The following is a 14,408-nucleotide window of genomic DNA, read 5'->3' on the forward strand; positions in this document are numbered from 1 at the left end:
ACCCACAAAAAGGAGCATTGGTCTCTCTACACTGAATACTCCCAGGAAGCAGGAGGAACAGTTATGGGGGCAGCTTCCTGCATGCCTGCAATCGATATACACATAGGACCCCACAGATTATTACTAGGAAAGGCACTTTTTTGAATATAACATTTGTTAAATATTCACATTCAAGTGTTTTATTCTTATGTTGTTTCTTAAAATTCCAGTGGTGTCCAGAGACCCAGTTTAAAAGAAACTACGACAATCAATAAACGTAGTAGCTCTGACATAAGTTACACCAGCATCTGCTTTTATGTGACTCTGCTACCCTTAGTAGGCTAGATGAGTAAAGGCTTAGTTGGCTAGATGAGGAAAGTTAGAAGCTAGCCTGCCTATGATTCCCTGGAACCAATAAAAAGTTTCACATTCTGTTCCAGTAGGTAACTATCTGCAGTGATTCACATAGTGAATGAATTTAGGGTTTTTAATTAAATTACCAAAATAGAGGTCATTTGACAGTGTTATTATATATGTTTATACTAGTTTCCTATAGTTACTGTAACAAATTAACCATAAATTCAATGACTTAAAATAATGCAAATGTATTCTCTTTAATTCTGGGTGTCAGGAGTTCAAAGTGAATCCTAAAGGCCTAACATTAAGGTGCAGGCAGTGTGCATTCCTTCTAGAAGCTCCAGGGGAGAAACCTTTCCTTGACTTTTCTAGTTTCTAGAGGCTGTACACATTCATTGACTGAATCAGTGCCAGGAGATGGGTTCACTGGCAGGAATCTTAAAGGCTTTTATTAATTACATTATCTAAGCCTCTTTAGCAGACAAGGTAACTGTTCACAGGTACTGGGGATTATGAGGTAGGCATCTGTTGGGAAGCCATTATTCTATCTCTAATTGCTTAACAGAAATATATATTAAATATCAGACCCCATATGACTTGATTATAAAAAATAGAATACAGTCTCAACAATTTTAATATGATTAAATTTTTTTCAAACTAATCTTCTCTAAAACCAGGAAATGCCTTCCATATTAATAGTTGAGGCAGTATCATTTTATACACTTAAAGAAGTTTCAGAGAACTAGATTTCATGTCAGGAATAATATCTGTACTTAAGTAACAGAAAAAAAAATTGAATATTATTACTTGCCAGAACCATGTTCAGAGCCTTATATTCATTATTGTATTTAATTTTCAAATAAACTTTATCAGATATTCACCATCTTATGATGAGGGAACTAATGCTTAAAGAGTTTAATATAGTCTCAGCCATAAGGCTAAGTGCTAGAAACAAAATGTAAAGAAAAGGAGTCTGATTATGAAACCTCCATCCTCACACACTATTATGTATAATGCAGAGGATTTAAGTACTTGCTAGATGGCTTCTTGATGGATTAAATCTGGATAGTGAATTGAATCCACTAGGCTTCCTATGATGAACAGCTTTTAAGGGATGCTGGCAAATGTCCTCACTTTCCAGTGCTGATGTCCTTGTTCATTCCTTTCTCTTGAGTAACTGGTTTCTAACTAATAGTATGTGGTTAATGGGATGTTATTTCTATGATTGAGTTATAAAACACTGCAAGTTCATTTCCCTAACTGACTACTTACTTCTTTCTCAGTACTGTTCAAGGAAGGGGTCACATTGGAAAGTCACCTGCCAGGCATCTCAGAGCAGCTTCCAATCAATATTCAGCAAGGAACCGAGGTCATTCCTCCACAGCACTCAAATACTGCCAGAAGCTATAGTAGGGAATTTAGAAGATCCTTTAATAGTTGAGTTTTTCAGATGAGATCCCAAGTCTGCTTAACATCTTGACTGCAGTCTTATAAGACATCCTGAAATAGAGGACTGGCTAAGGAGATCCTGGATTTTTGGCTCACAGAAACTGTGAGATGAAAAATATGTTTTAAGCCGCTAAATTTTGGAGTAATATGTTACACAGCAATAGATAACTAATTCACTTCTCTGAGGCATGAGCTATGCCTTATTCGAGTCCATGTATTCAGCAACTAACACAATTCCTGAAACACGGAAAGCAGCTCATTAATTAAGTTTACCAGGTGAAGAGTGAATAAAGGAAAGATAAAACTAAATGATCTTTAAGATTATTTGAAACTGAGATCATATTGTTATTCTATGTAGAACATATTTAGACTGTCTACAGCAATCCTAAACAGTTTAGCGCAATAAAATATATTACAAATAAAATAGCTTAAACTCAACAAGAAAGTTTGTTTTCCTCCTCCACATCCCCAGGTTTATTGAGGTATAATGTAGATAAAAAATACTCCCACATTGTAAGTGTACCATTTGATAAATTTCAGAGCTGCTAAACATTCATGGAAGCATCACCAAAATTAAGTTATAGAGTAATTCCGACTTCTGAAAATATTTGTGTGCCCCTTTTCAACAAAACCTCTTCCCTGATTCCCTCAGGCAACTACTGATCAGGTTTCTCTCTCTTTTTTTTTAAGATTTATATTTATTTATTTATTTATTTATACAAGCACTAGGTACAGTCAGAAGCGCAGGAGGGTGAGAGAACTCACCAGAGCTAGAGCGGGGAGCAGAGCAGGCAGAAGGACCGAAGCACACTGCTGAGGGGAGCAGCGGGCGGCAGGAGAGGCTGCGCATCATGTGGGACCCTCCTCTGGTGGCCAGGGAGCAGCCGGGAATCAAACCGGCACTGCAGAGGCTATGGGCAGCTTCACAACCCAGCGCTCAACCGCTGCGCCACTGGGGAGGCCCTGATCAGGTTTCTCTTGCTAAAATATTACATTATCCAGAAAGGGAGGGTGGGCGTGGTACTTGGTGAGGATTAAGGGACCAGAGGGACCCAATGGTCTATGGTGGAAGATTACAGGTGACTTGGTGGTGGACACAGAGTGATAACATATACCTGAAGAGGTCTTCTTTATAACCCTAAATCATACATAGTGGTATAAGCCAATGTTATCTCAATAAAACGTAATACAATTTAAAAAACAGAATATCATATATAGGGCCTCCCTGGTGGCTCAAGGGGTTAAGCACAGCACTGTGAAGCTATCTGCAGCCTCTGAAGCACGAGTTTAATCCCCGGCCAGGGAGCAACTCACATGGCACAGGAGACCTCTCCTGTATTGTCCCCTTCAGCAGTGTATTTCAGTCAGTCTGCCTGTTCTGTTCCCCACTTTGTCTCTGGTGAATCCTCTCACTCCCTGCACCTCTGGTCTGTACCTCAGTTCTTATATGCATAAATAAACTTTAAAAAAAGAATATCATATATAGATATGTTTTCAATGCTCACTATGTGTTACAAATGTACTAGATGTAAAGATATGAAGCCATGCAAAGCAATGTGGTTAATTTTTTTTTTTGCTTTTTATACATAACTTTGTATGTAAACCTGTTTAACAGATTTTCTCTACAAATAAATAATTTTTCTAAGAGAAAGTTAAAATACTTTAACATTTCTAAATTTTGAATCACACATTTATAGTGGCATTTTTACTAGTTAATCTTTACAGAGAGAATAGTTTCTAAAATTCCTTAAAGATTCCTGGGATATATTCCAATTTTTCTCTTTGTGAACAATGAAAGGAAAATAGGGATAACTACTGTGCTATAGTAAACTATTTTGCAGTGATCATTTGTCAGAATTTTTAATATAAAATCTGAAAGTTGAGATAATGAGGCCAAAAAGAATTTTCACTTAAAGTTAGAATTCTCTAGATTTTGCTATAGGTTGACTCTTTTTACATTGGTTCTTCCTGATTAAATATTCAACTCTGACACAATGAGGCTACTTTTGAAGTTTGGTTTTTCTTCTAGTTGTATGTAAGAGACATATAATTAAGAAAAAGACATTTCCTTGAATGAGAAGATTGTTGATGGAAGGATGAACAACACTGAGACTTGAATACAATGAAATCAGTTGACAAAACACAGAAGTTGTCACTATTAGCTATGAGTAGTTCCATCAGCTGACTTTGACTTCTAGTGGTCTTTTCATATAACAGCTATTGAATTCTCAAAAGGAGCTAAGAACTGCATTAGCTACATCAAATATTCTTCACTTACTAGGGGGAAAAAAGACTAGTAGTTACTAACACAAATGCAGGAGTCAATTAAGTTGGATCGGCGTTAATATGCCTACAGCATGAAAGCTCCCCTTTATAGGTATCTAAATAAATCCCAAAGAGTTCCATTGCTCTCTCAATTTGTAGATTCCCTTTGATAACCACATACAATTATTAAACAATCACATACTGAGGAAAAAGATACAGTGAACAGAACAATCAGTTTGAGATCAGATTAACCAAGATGCAGATTGGGTTTCAAGTTCTACTAAGCTAAGTAAAATAACTTAACTTCTAGAGTCACAGTTCAGATATAACATCTTCATATGTAACATGTTATGAAGGAGGATTTTTTTTCCCTGTTGCTTCAAATTTTCAGCTAACATTTAGAACACTAGAAGAAAAGATTGTATAATGCAGCTTCTAGGGACCCTTTTCAGGAGGTCATCCAAGGGAGGGGGTTTTTGGTTCATCTTCTCTTCTGCACACATGCTCCATTCATATCCATTTCCAAGACACCTGAGAGTAGTTGATGGAGCACTTTTGAGACAGAGACTAGCGATCATTTCTAACACAGGCTTGCAGAATGCAGAAATGTGAAGGCTAATATCCACATGATCACTGTTATCAGGAGATTCTGGAATCAACGTACAAGGTCCCTACAATTTGGGAGAATGTGAAAGTTTAGTTAACTGCCCTTTTTCCCTCTTGGAGAATTCAGAAGGCAGGATGTTGGTTGGAAGTATCAATAGAAGCAGAACAAGGAGAGAAGCCAGCAGATAGGCAGGCCTACATTATATCACTTTGCATGATAAGTATACCTTCATTTCTTATGAGTTCAGTACACTTCACAGAATTATATGTTATTTTTCTAAATCCTATTGAAAAGAACTACCTTGCAAAGTAAGATAACTCCAGCAGAAGTAAACAGTGGGATTGGTAGGTGTATGCTAGACATGGGTGATAGTTAAAATATCTACATCCAGTCAGACAGCCGAGGTCCCAAATAGAAGCAGTGTCAGGGAGGAGTGAGGGCTCTGAAGAGCCTACCAGTTCACCACACATGGTAGCCAGCTCCTACCAATGACAGAAGTACTGATTATTCAGAGAGAGAAGAAAAATCTCAGTCAGATCAAAAACTATTTCAAAATACAGGGCTTTTACTATGGATCAGGCAAGAATTGAGGGGGAAGGAGATATTCTTAACTTTATTAGAATTCAAGACAATCAAGAAGTTTTAGAAACTGAAAACAAGATATAGTTACTGCAATTAAATTATGCTTACCACTGAAGGTCTGAAACTATGGTTTCTGCCTAATGTATCAAAATTGCAGGGTCAAATATCTGATTACCTGGATGACAAAAGAAAAGAAAAAAGGCTTTTTGCTTATATTGTCGTTGAGTTCAGGTTACTGAACAAAATCATGACAGGATTACAGATAATACATATTAAATGCCTACCATAGTATCCGGCATACAAAAAATGAGTTTAATAAATATGAATTATTATTAGGTTTATTACCACATCTCTGGCACTGTTAGTTATTTTACTTACATACATTACCTTTAATCCTTCCAATAAATCTACAAGGTAGCTATTATTACATTTATTTTACAGATGAAGAAAAAGAGGAAACAAAAATGAAAGAGACAGTTGCTGCCCTCAGAAGCTTAATCTAAGAGAACCAGAATAGTACATGAATGGTGGTAATGACTCAAATACAGATTGCACAAGATACATATGAGGCCAACTTAGACACATTTAGGTTTTCCCAAAGGATCTGACACCAAAAATAGTAGTCATTTATCCTGGTAAAAAGGAGGGACAAAATTATAAATGATTAGCTCTACTAGAGGTTCCAAAAAGCTGAAGTAATGGGAAGGAAGCAGCAGGAAAAGGTGGTTGTAGGATGGAGTAATATGAGGAAAAGTCTTAAAACCTTCCTTGGTTATTTACCCTGAAGATGATATGGAGCTAAGGGTTGAAAGTAAGCAGGAAGTGGCCACTGCCACATAAGGATCTCTAAACAGGATGCAGAAGTTTCATGTTGCAGTGTGACAGTTTCTAGTTGCTGAATTGAACAAATCTCTCAACTCTCTGACCTCTAGTATCCTCATCTGTAATGTCTTTCATATCCTCATCTGTAAAATGGAATTAAAATAATGCCTACCTTGTGGAATTATACTAAAAATGCTGTTATAAAATACCACTTAAATCTTAAATTATGAACTCAAAAGCTGAATGCATCAATTTTCCTTAATTTTTGCTAACATGAATAATTATATTATCACCAGTTTAATTTCTCTTCGGACTTTGAGGCATACTAAGCATTAAAAAAAAATTTACTGTTCTAAAACCCTTTTGCTGAATTTCAAAATTTCTATTTGCATTATGAATGTTACCAAAGGCTATAGTATAAAAATATGGCAGGAAAGCCAGGATGGGTAAGGGCAAAGGCTAACTATGGAGGTTTCACTTGAAGTTCCCAGAGTGGCAACAGTAATTACAGGTTTAGAGCTGCTGACAATTACAGAAAATTTTCAAGTGTAGTGTTTCTCTTTTCTCTAAAAATCTGCAGTGACTTACTGACCTCATCCAAGTATCAGAAAAGGCCTATATCTGACAGGATGCCCTCTTCCCTAAGTGGGAATGGAGAGGGAGGGAGGGAGAAGAAGAGGGTGCGGAGGGAGGGAGAGAAAGAGAGAGAGAGAGAGAGAGAGAGAGAGAGAGCAAGATTATCAGAGTGAAATATTATGTAACAATAGGGGACAGAATGATAGTAGGAAAGATGGAATCAATTCCCCGATAGGTCCATTAATACATAAAGCTAACAAGCTTAGATGAGATGGGTGGATGGGTGGATAGTCAAGCTCAGGGTCAGCCATATGCTACCTCTCCAGGTGCTGTCTGTGGGAAGTCTGTGATTTATCTAGCTAGCTCTGAGAGACGCAGCTTGAAAAACCGCCATGCAGAGGCCCAGGGGCATCAAAACTCAGAACTGTTTAGTCAAGTTCCATTACAAAGAGAGTCAGTCTTGGAGGAAAGCACTTGTGGAAGCTCTTGGCCAACAAAGGGGTAACAAGGAAAGGAGATAGAAGGTATAATCCAGAATAATGTGGCTATTCCTCACAGCACCTAGGAAGCTAAGAAGAAGCCCTTTTGCGCTAAGAACTGAGAGTAGATAAATGGGGAATCATAGAGAATATTGAGTAACAATAATAACATCTAACATTCATTTGTATTCTCTCATATGATTGGATGGTTTTTAATGACTTTATTAAAAAATAATGGTGCATCTAAAATTTGGCTTGTCCCAAAACCCACTTATATGGCTCTTAGAAGTTGGTGGTATTGAACCACTTGCTTTTACTATTCTGATAAGCAATGTTTCAATACTTTAAGAGGTTTACAAAGTAAAATTAGTCCACTATTGTAACAAATAAACTTCCTAAATTCTCTCCCCCCAAAACAACTATATGATATTTAAAAGAAGCATTACTCACATACATGAAAACCACAGTAATCTAGAGAAGGTGACTTGCACAATTTGCTTTACTTTCTGGGATATGGAGGGTGAAAGGAGATAGCAGTTACAAAATCTTGTTCACCCATGTGACTGTACACACTTATTGTCAATAATATGTCAATGGCCCAAACAAACACTGCAAGCATTGGGACAGTACTGATTTGATAAAAAGATGGAGAGGAGGCATAAAGATATATAAGAAATCAAACTTTCTTTAACGCAACAACTTTGGGTCTGGTTGGTTCCAAGTCCTAATGCCAAGCTACACTAACTAACGAGGCCACCATTGCCATTTTCTTATAACAATTTCAATATCCAGCTTGACTGCTGGATGCTAGGGGGTAAAATCCATGGGTAGTGCCTCTCAGAAAATTCAGACTCACAGATGAAGTAAGGGAAAAGAGGATGGGATTGAAAGTTAAGTTTTTATTTGATACTTTACCTGATGAAATCATACCATTGTACCCATGTAATATGGGGAAAGGCAGCTGTAAAATGAGAGAGATGAGAAAAAACTCTCAGAAGTATAATGGTCCTTGAAATGTGTATTAGTCTTCATCCAGAGTTCAAAGAATATCTATAATGGAAACAATATTATGCTTTCATGACAATGCATTTGTCGTTGATTAAAATAGAGTCCTATGATAAAAATCTTGTGAGACATGCTCTACAGGAATTAGAAGAGTGACATGATAAATGAAAATTGAAAATTGTTTCAGGTTCATATAGAGGGCACTGTATAATCATGATGATGATAGCTTGCATTTGTAAAGGATTTTACTTTTCAAAGTGCTTTCATACCCATCGTCTCTTCTGATCCTTAAAACAACCCTTTGAGCTAGGTAGGGCAAGAATTATCATCTCCATTTTAAAGGAAACTTTATATCTTTTCAAATAGGTAATTTTGTATTTAAATTGATTTATAACAATTCACTCTTCTTGCACTAGTCTACTGATGTACTTTTGGCATTTATAAAATACTTTGTATAAATGAAACTGAAAACTAAACAAAATTTGTAATATAGAAATGTTCAAGAAGAGGCAGACACAATTAAAGAGAATAAAATTATGTCAACATGTGAATATTTTATAATAGATGTATCAGGGAAATTTACTTTACATAATACACTAAGTAGCACCCTTAATATTTGGGACATAGCCATATAACAGTCTATTTCAAAATCTAATTCTCATCTCTCAATTTTTCTATCTCAATCTGCAGAACCTCAGTTCATTTCTTTACCCCAAATTGACTGGGTTTTATTTTGTTCATCTCTTTTTTATTTATCTATCCGAAATCAATCATTCCATCTCCCCCACCCCCCATTCTTTTCTGCTATCTCTAACTCAATCCCTGTCGTCACTCACTCAATTCCACACTGGACTTCAGTTTATGCAATTTATAATCTTCCTTCACTACTGAAATATACCATCATTAAGTGATTTTTGTTCCTTACAAATATTTATTTCATCCCAATTTTTTTCTCCTTAAATAAAAAGTACTTTATTTGCCTTTCAGAATCCTTTATTATCAGAACACAAAGGGCACCCAATTTCCAAACATCTTTTCTTTTTTAATGAGCCCCAAGTCCTCCTAGCACCTCTATGCTCTATGCTCTTCCCTTCCTCCAGAACTCAATATCTTGCTCTATTCACATGGAAAGCAAAGTTTTTCTGTTTATTGCAAATATTCCTTCTCAAATCTTTCCTCAGCTATCACTTGCGTGATTCTGTTTTCTGTGGAAGGGATGAATACCTACAAAATACATATTCTGTGATATTCAAGTAGGATCTTTTTTTTTTTTTTTAAAGATTTTTTTTTTTTAATAGAGGCTTTTTTTTTATTTATTTGTTTGTTTGTTTTTGTTTATACATGCACTGGGTACAATCAGAGGTGCGGGAGGGTGAGAGAATTCACCAGAGCCAAAGCGGGGAGCAGAGCAGGCAGAAGAACCGAAGTACACTGCTGGGGGGAGCAGCGGGTGGCAGGAGAGGTCTGGGCGCCATGTGGGACCCTCCTCCGGTGGCCGGGGAGCAGCCGGGGATCGAAATGGCGCCGGCTGCGGGCAGCTTCGCAACCCAGCGCTCAACCGCTGCGCCACCGGCGAGGCCCTCAAGTAGGATCTTAATGATATGTCTTCTACTGGTCCATACACATTATGTGTTTAACCATACTGAGGCCTCAGAAAGCAAGCAGCATGTTTCAATATTCCTCTGACACCCTCAGACACCAAGCAGTGCTGAGGACATAGGAGTGGATCATTTTAACGAATGATTACATCCAAAAAAGATAAAAACAAAATATTTGAAAATAAATGAATTCATTCATGTTAACCATGTATTATGGTGACTGCTGAGAATAAGAGTAAATAACATAAGCTTGCTGGTTACCCTCATTGGGCTTATAGTCACCTACTGCAGAAAATCAATTATTTAACCTCAATGGGAAATATGACTACCAACCATCTTTTAAAGCCACAAAAATATAAGGAGGAGGAGAGCTGATCAGTCTTTATTATGAAAAAAGTTCACAAACGAAATAATACTTTTGCTTCATGAAGCATAAATGGTTTATGAATATTGCTGTTTTCCATATGACAGCACAGGGACCATAAATGGTTTAACATCACATGAAATATGAAGTTTAGTGAAATGCTTGGCATTTCAAGTTGGCAGCTGGAGGCAAGATGATTTATAATTCAATGACATATAATTCTATATTCATCAAACACTGTATGCTTAGCATCATCTAATTTTTAAATAAAAATGAATAATTATACTCTTATAAGCATATAAAATAGCTTGAAGAACTTTAAATTTTTAGTTATTCACTAACTAAATAAATAAATTCATTTAATTTCAGTTAATTCTTTTAATATATGCAGTAATATTGAATTTAAATTGCAAATTTTTGATAATCCATGTCATTATAATAATCTGCTTAGCGGATACTTTTTTTATGTATTAGTATATATTATGTACAGATTTTTGCAAGATCAAGACTTACTTGGGAATGTTAAAAGATGAGGAAAATTAAAGATAACCTTAATAAATATTTCAAAAAAGATGTCAGTTATATTTCAGTTATAAAAAATACTGTAGTGCTTTTTTATCCTAGTGCCAGTTAAATGTTGATAAGGAACATGTATTTTAATTCACACTCTAAATGTATTTTAATCAGCACATGTTCATTTTCTGATATTCTTCTGTACGATTTTCCAGTCATTATAGAGATAAAAAGAATGAAGATAGCTCTATTGCAAAAATAAGTTTTGATGATATTAATTTGATCATATAATTTACCTGAAATTTAAAGGCATCCAAAACCACATTAAGCAGCAATTATATTTTCAATCATTAATGAAACTTTTGTCATCAACAGACTTTAGTGTTTAAAAAGATGATTTCTAGTTTTTACTCTATGTACAAATTCATTAATATTTATTGGAAAAATAGCAACATAGACAGGCATATTAATAATGATCAGGTGGAAAGTCACTTGTTATTTCAGAATCATATGCATTGTTGTAAGCCAATGTTATCTCAATTTTTTAAGTGGGAAAAAAAGAATTATTGAAAGAAGGATGAAATGCACATGGGAATTTACAAGAAGGGAAGAGGTTGAGGACAAGGTCAAATGCTGAGAATTGGGTGAAGTTTAAAAACTCATACACACGGGCCTCCCTGGTGGCACAGGCGGTTGAGGGTGGTACTGTGAAGCTGTCTGCAGCCTCTACAATGCGAGTTCGATCCCTGTCAGCCGGGCAGATACCCACATGGCACAGCAAACCGCTCCTGTCTCCCTCGCTGCTCCCCTCAGCAGTGTATTTTGCCAGCCTGCCTGTTCTGTTCCCTGCTCTGTCTCTGGTGAATCCTCTCACCCTCCTGCATATCTGCCCTGTACCCCAGTTCTTGTATAAGTAAACAAATCTTTAAAAAAAGATCATACCTACCCACAATTACAGAGATCAAAAATGGGAATGTAAAAAGGATAATAAAGTAATACTGTATCAAGAGTATGACTTAAGAAAATCTACTAAACACTTTATTTACTAGGTTAAGAAAGGAAACCACATAATAATCCCAGTGAAAGGGAAAATTACTAAATAAAATGCAACAACTCGTGGATAGAAATACTCTTAGAAAAGAAAACTAACTTTCTTAATACAGGATAGCTATCCATAATATAAACACAATATTTAATGACATTTTATAACATTCATATACATTTAGGAATATAGCAATGACTCCATCCAGCTAAACTTCTAAAAACATTAAAATTTGTTTAAAAAAAGAGAGAGACAAGACTATATTTGTTAACTATAAGTTTATTTTGGTATACCTCGGAGAATCAGTAAAATATCAGAATTAAGGTGGCTAGTGCAAAGCTGTTGGGTGCCCTATCAACCTAGAAAATCAACAAGCTGCCTCTATACCAAAAATAACTATTTGTGAAAATAAATGAAAAAAAACCCTTTCACAATCATAACAAAATAATAAGATGTCCGGGAATGTTTACGGAAAGATGTGTGAGTTGTCATTTTAAATCCACAAAATATAAATTGAAGGACTTTAGCAGGCCAGAATAAGAAGAATGTAAAAGTATTGCGCCTGCCATATTGTTGCTGGAGGAAGATACTCAATGTTGCAAATAAAATAATATTTGTTGTTCCTAAATTTATGTATAAATTGACAGTTTCAACCAAAATCTTGGCAAATTTGCCCACAGAATTAGAGAACTTGACATTAAGGTAAGAATAAACTGCCAAGAAGTCTTGATATTTTTTTCAATTTTGAAAGAAAAAACAAAAGTAAAGCTCATTACTTACAAGATATCAAGATTTGTTTTGTTTTTTAAAATTATTTTTTGTTTTATTTAGTTCATGCTTGTTTCTCCATCTGCCCATATACTACATATGAGTGAGAGATGCTACTCGTCTTTCTGTGTATGGCTTATTGTTGCAAATGGCAGGATTTCCTGTTTTCATAGCTGTATGGTATTCCACTATGTGTACATGTATGGGTGTGTGTGTGTGTATGTGTGTATCTCACATCTTCTTTATCCATTAGTTAGTCAATGGGCACAAAGTTATTTCTAGCTCTTGGTTATTGTAAACATTAATAATATTGTAACAAATATGTGGATGCATATATCTCTTTGATTTAGCATTTTTTGTATTTTTTAGGCAAATTCCCAGGAGTGGGAACACAAATTATAAAACTGTGACAATTAAAAAATGTGTGTGAAGTTACAAGGAGATGGATAAATGGCCACTGTATTAGAATCAACTGAAAGCCAGACAGATAAACAGATAGGCACAGACACTGTTAGACAGCAATGGTGCTATAAATGGTGTTGTAACAAGAAGTTATCCAAATAGAAAGTGGTAAAATTAGATTCTGAGTATACTTCATACAAATTAGATTCTGAGTATACTTCATACAAATACACATGCATAAATCATAGTGAATTAAAGACCTACATGCAATAGTAAAGCTTTAAAATCATAGATGATACTATAAGAACGTGACTTTTGGGGGAAGGTGGAGGATGCCCTCATTAAGAATGGAGGAGACAGGACCTTGGCTGACCTTTAGGTCTTATCTTTTTCTTTGGTGATCCCCTTTACCTCCTGGTCACTGGAAGTATTCCTAGCTTCTCTAAATGGGATCTGTGGCTGACATACTGTAATTTCATTTCATTGTATTACTAATACTACCACATAGGAGTATTCGTTCACAATTTGGCTTTACCTTGACTATGGATGAAATCATTGAACCTTCTAAAATCAACCATGCCCTCCACCAGCTCCTATTTTATCTGCCCAAACATTAGCATTGGTAGAGGAAAGTCATAGAGGTCTTAATACAACATTGCTTCTCAATATGTATTTCATGTTGCTTATCACAAAATAAGAAGAAACTTCTGCATCCCTCTAAGCCACTCTGGATGGCTTATTTAGATCCTCTCTTAAACATTTTGTGATAACCGCTTTTATACTATGCTCGGCCCCCCACCATTCATGTTGGTCTATTCTATGCAGCTGCAGTCTTCCCCAACTTTATGATGGGAATGACAAGCATATTTTCCCTTTGCTTTCCCTTAATTACTCTCCACTTTGAGGGTTTTAAACAGGAATCAACATGTCCTTGGTTGCTTCCTACTTTTCCCCTGCTTTCTAAAGGAGCAAAAAGAATTAGCCTTCCTTTATTTCTTGCCATCAGAACAAAATTAATCTTACATCATCTGTTCCTCATTCTCAGAGGCAAGATGGTATATGGCCCAGTGAACTCAGGTGGAAAGTTTCCTACATCAAATGGGGAAAAGTCAGAATTCTAACAGAAGTCAAACACCAAAATGCATTTTCTGTAGTAATAAATTATCTGACATACTGAGAAGCATATAGAATACCTGTATTAAGCATTTTAATATTTAATAGAATAATGGATAAAATACAATTAGCTAATCATCTAATGAAAACATGAAATTTCTCAGTATAATAATTTGTTTAACATTATCAACCACTACAAAAGCAAATTCATAGATCTTGAAGGACGGCGCAGTAGCTGAACATTTTTCATTTTACAAGTTAGTATCTGCAGTAGTTATTTTTGTCACTGACTTGAATTCAATTTTTAATTATTAAAGCTGGTATCAGGAAGATAATCACAGTAATATGGATAATAGTAAAATATTATAAAAGTATTGCTGCTATTTGCTAGTAACTATACGTATTAATAACTACTGACCTCACTGAGTGTGAGTGAAGTTATACAGTCAAGCTGGCACAAACCACTGTTCAAATGAATGAAAAACCC

At 35.7% G+C, this 14,408-nt stretch overlaps 1 protein-coding gene across 13 annotated transcripts in view; it reads right to left on the reverse strand.

Annotated features, from left to right (window-relative positions):
- The window catches only part of RALYL (RALY RNA binding protein like), a 610,187-nt gene that overhangs the window by 423,679 nt on the left and 172,100 nt on the right, over positions 1–14,408 (reverse strand). Inside the window, exon 1 of one of the 13 annotated variants that reach the window (XM_054692162.1) lies at positions 1,609–2,447. The exons of the other annotated variants lie outside the window; for them this stretch is intronic. The gene's annotated coding sequence lies outside the window, so the exon portion shown is untranslated. Of the gene's footprint in view, positions 1–1,608; positions 2,448–14,408 lie in introns of those variants that run through there. 13 annotated transcript variants of the gene reach the window in all.

Source organism: Talpa occidentalis, unplaced genomic scaffold, assembly GCF_014898055.3.
Source record: "Talpa occidentalis isolate TD23 unplaced genomic scaffold, MPIMG_talOcc4v2.1, whole genome shotgun sequence".
NCBI lineage: Eukaryota > Metazoa > Chordata > Mammalia > Eulipotyphla > Talpidae > Talpa > Talpa occidentalis.